The sequence below is a fragment of the Pagrus pagrus genome (genome assembly GCF_965226575.1).
Source record: "Pagrus pagrus genome assembly, chromosome: 9".
Lineage (NCBI taxonomy): Eukaryota > Metazoa > Chordata > Actinopteri > Spariformes > Sparidae > Pagrus > Pagrus pagrus.
The window spans coordinates 9,404,080-9,408,709 of record NC_140193.1 but is presented as its reverse complement, the minus strand read 5'-3'; positions in this window follow the sequence as shown (position 1 = coordinate 9,408,709).

Genomic DNA, 4,630 nt, shown 5'->3' with positions numbered 1-4,630 from the left:
AGATTTGTGATTTGATGACTCTCTAGCTGTCAGCTCTTCTCTGTTTAAAAGTGATGTGGAGGGGATGTTCTTTTGATTTTGAAGAAATGAAGAAATAAATAAGGGGTTATAATGTTCAGCCCAGTCGTCCGGATATAATGTTATCAGTTAACATTTCTGCAAACCACAGATACGTCTAGGGTTAACATTTACAGCATATCTCATGGTATATCACACTCACATTAAATGCTTATTAGCTGACTTTCACACCAGGCGGTGGAGGGGAAGGTCAAGGCATTATTATAGCTAACAATGCTGCCAAAGAGACAACCGCAGATCAAGTCATGCCGCTGGATATTAATAACAAATCTTAATAAAAGATAATAACACCTGGGGATATTTATATATTACTTGGGACCAAATGACTTGTGTTACATGTTTGGTTCAGACACAGATTACATCCATACTCTTTACTATCTGTGAGTTTTACAATATTGTAATTTTACTTATAACTCACGTTTAGGTTTTTTCCAACCATACCACGGCACACCCTGAGCTCAAAACAAGATTCATGACACAATCGTGCGAGAACAATCAATATTAATTACAGCTTTTACTACTTATTGATATACCACGTGTACTATGTTATGTCTCTTGTGTTGAGCAGACAGATAACTGCAATTTCACAGCCTGAACAAGGGTAATGAGCATCGGTTGATGAACACAAACACACAAACATTTACCGGAAGCGGTCAGCTGTAAAATATTTCTCCTGTCCTGCAAACTGACAGTGAGAGCGATGCATTCAAATGTCCCTGCAGTCGGTGCTTTCTGGTTTCTATAAAAACATATGAAAATTGCTGCGGTGTCGTCAGAAGCACCTGTACGGAGTTGAATTCAGAGCTCCTCTAGTGTCACGCCAACGTTCATGTAAAATTTCAACCGTAATGGTACATAAACGTGAGATGAATTGGGCTCTTTATAGAAGGCTGGGTGTGCCCTCTGAGATCCCACATCATTTCAACTTTATTCTCCTGAATCATCATCAGACTGACCAATAAGGACCTTCACTGACTGATAAAGCAGCACAGCAGCACGGCCTGCAAACTCTTAAAAACTCCAGCGAGTCTCCGTCCTGCTGCATTGTTTGGTGGTGCGTTCGTGCTAAAACGAACAAGACCTCTTTTCCCCTGGTGATCATCACCACGTCTTCACTTCAGCTTTGAATGTAAAGCTCCGGGGAACTCTATTATACGTGCAGAAATGTCATCCGTTTGCTCGTTGTTACACTTTGGATTCAGGACACTTATGTTTTTGTAGTGAAAAATAAATGCCACATCTAGTCTCCAAAGACTAGGGGCGTGCCTTTAATGTGCAAGTATAACTCTAAAGCCTGCCGCTAATCCAACTTAATTCCACATTATAATCAATACTTTGCAACCGGTTTGTTTCCATGCAAATTCGCTCCCATTGTAAGATAATCTTTTAATACGGTTTTAGTATCTCACCAGTGTTCCTCCTTTTCTCCTCTCCCATGTTGACAAAGTGAGTCAGAAACTTTCAAATTTTTCCACATTCGCAGCCTTAACCGCACTTCCGATAACCACTTAAAGCTAAAGAAATAGTCTAAAGCTTATTCTAATCACATCCTGTGAAAAAATGAAAAAAAAGGAGGCTTTAATCTGCCCACAGTTGTCAAATTTAAAAGCCTCACAGGTGCTCACAGGAAACGCACATGAATAAACTCAGAACACAATTGTGATGAATAGCTTAAAACTGAGAGGGAAGTAGTCCTCCGAGGACACGAATGTCTGGTCGGCCCTATAAAGAGAATACACAAGGTGCTCAGGGCTCCGCGGTCCCTCTAGAAAAGTGACACAGCATGACAGCATGCAACCCGCCAGCAAATTCCCTCAGCTATAAACAGAAAACAAAGGAGAAAAAAATGGGAATTAGCAGCAAGCAGGTCAGGTTGTTTACTTCAAGAAGTTAAAAATGGGCTCAGCTTACATAGAACTGTGTTTGAAAGGCTGTGCAGACAGGTGATTTAACTTTCTTGGCTGTTTAGACCTTGTAAAGAGTAATGCTTGATTGGGATCTTGACTCTCATGCCAGCTTTACTGCACCTGTTTGAGAGGGACGAATAACATCTTTATCTTTAACCTAGTGTACAGAGTCCAGTGATCTCACGTAAGTCTCATCATGGCTCCACCCACCTTCAACCTGAGCAGCGGTCTAATCAGCCAGTTTAACAGAAGGCACCTTTTGTACGGTAGCCCTGAGGGGCAAGTCGGGAATAAAACAATCTGATGACCCATTTTCTAAGTGTGAACCAAACTGTTTTCTCTCCCGTGTTGATGACTTGAGAACTGTTGAAAAAAAGGGTTTTGCCAGGATATTCTTTCTAACTTCGTTAATTTCATTTGTCAAAACATGTGGAAAGTAATGATATATTCAAGAGATTTCTTTATTTCTTTTCACATGTGACACTAAGTAATTAATATTGACTAATTTTTCCTCACTTGCCTCTCAGGGCTTCTTGCTGTGGGTGTGAAGAGTCATTAAATTATGTTTAGACACTAATTTTTTACTGTTTTTACTGTGTTAGGCATACAGATAAATGGAAATTAATCTATTTACATGACCAGTTTTTGCTCCTTAGTAACAGCTTCTCATATGAGCCGATATTTATGTGCATCCTGCATTCATCCCGCAAAATGACAGTATTGGTCAAACATATAAAATGATCCAGGTTCACGGTTTTAACCTTTTGTGGCCTTAAAAAGAATAATAATAATAATTATAATAATATTGTAAAAGCATTCCTCTGCAAACATATGACAGCAGTCTCTTCATTTATAGTTCCAACTCGACTTTTCTTTAGGTTCAGTTCTCTGTTTCATGTTGTGATAACGCTGTCTGGTTAGGTTTGGGCACAAAAACAACTCTGTTAGGGTTCAGAAAAGGTTATTATTTGGCTTAAAATACCTGTTTTGTCTGCCACAAACACAGCTGGAGCTGTCCCGAGGTCTCCTTAAAAATATCCAGTGGTGTGACTCTTACAGATGTAGAAAAGCTGTGGTCTCGGGTCAAAAACATCCATTCAATATGTTTACATTCAGTAAAAAAAGAGGAAGCGGTGTATTCAACCACAAAAAGTCTAAGGGCATGTCTACACAGGATGCAATTGTGTTTTTCAGTCATCTGTCTCACTGGCGAATGACAGAACTTTTTATTTAATGAATCAAGCTACCTCTGCAGGCGATGTCACGTATCAGTAAACGCAACCAAAAGCCTATTTATTCCACATCCTGTCTTTTTTTCCTTCTGTTTACCCTGTGTAGACACAGATGAGGCACTGAAGCTGCCGATGCTTCTCCCGTTATGCCGCCGGCGTAGACCTGGCGTTACACCGCGTCTTCACAAAAGAAGAAAAAGCAGAGAAAAATAGACTTGTGGCCTTCAGACTTCCATGTACTTATTACAACAAGTTGTTAGGGAGGAAACTGGGACATTTGACGAGTGTTGTGTGTGGATCATTGGTTCAGGGGGCAAGCTGTTGATCAGCTGCTCCTGTTCATCAACCTGACTGCAGCAGCTTTGTGTGGAGGTGAACTCTGTAATGTTGACTGGCGGCTGGAGCTGAAGGGGAAATGTACTTTACTTCGTGAAGACTTGACAGAGAGGAGATGGGACAAGGAAGAGAGGGAACCGGAGTCTGTAGGGAGCGTTGGATTCACAAAAGCTCGGTGTGTGCCGTTGCTCAGTAGAACTTACGGCTTACGGCCAGTGTACAATAATCTGCACGAGTAACTCACATAAACAGTGATGTTCCTGCCATCAAACTCGCTTCACTGTTGAAACAAGCAGCACTGCTGATAAAAACCTATCTGGTGTGACTCAGGTACAAAAGTTAACAGATAAGTTCATGTTTAAAGTTTTATTGGTGTTAAGTTTCCTCTTGTTTGCCGACCTCCCTGTCCTCCCTGAAGAAAAAACGTTACCTTGAGTTAACTTGTGGGTTTCTCTTTGTTTCAGCATTTGAGGATAACGTTAGTATAAACCAAAACAAAAGTCACAGCATTTTTAGACGTGTTAATGCAGAACTCTGACACTCAGAGCTACATTTCAGCATTTCTGTGACTGTTTCTGTGTATTCTCAGCCTCACCAATCGTTCATTTCTACGCTGGATTGGGTTGAAACTTGCCCTGGATATTCAAGAAACACTTGTATACACATGTATTCATTTAAATACTGTATTTGTTACTGAATGGTTACAGTAATCAAATGAAGAACTGGAAGTGTGGTGTGCTGTGTAGTATTAATGCAGCTCTATCACATCTAGAATTTATCTGGTCCTGCATAAAAAGCTGGGCGCCACAGATCTTGTTAAATATAGCTATACATGTTTTTTTCCCAAGGATTATTCTAATTTCCTTGAAACTTTTGTATGTTAAAGTATTTATATTCATTGCATACATATATACACAATTCAGAGATGTTATCCTACCCATTCATCATTCAGAATTTTTTTTAATTAGCTAAATTCATACTTTTCACTGGCCGTTATGTCGCATTCAGTGGTTTTATTTCATTGGTAGATATTTGCACCGTGTCGACTTCAAGGTTTTCTATCTGTCTGACACCCAT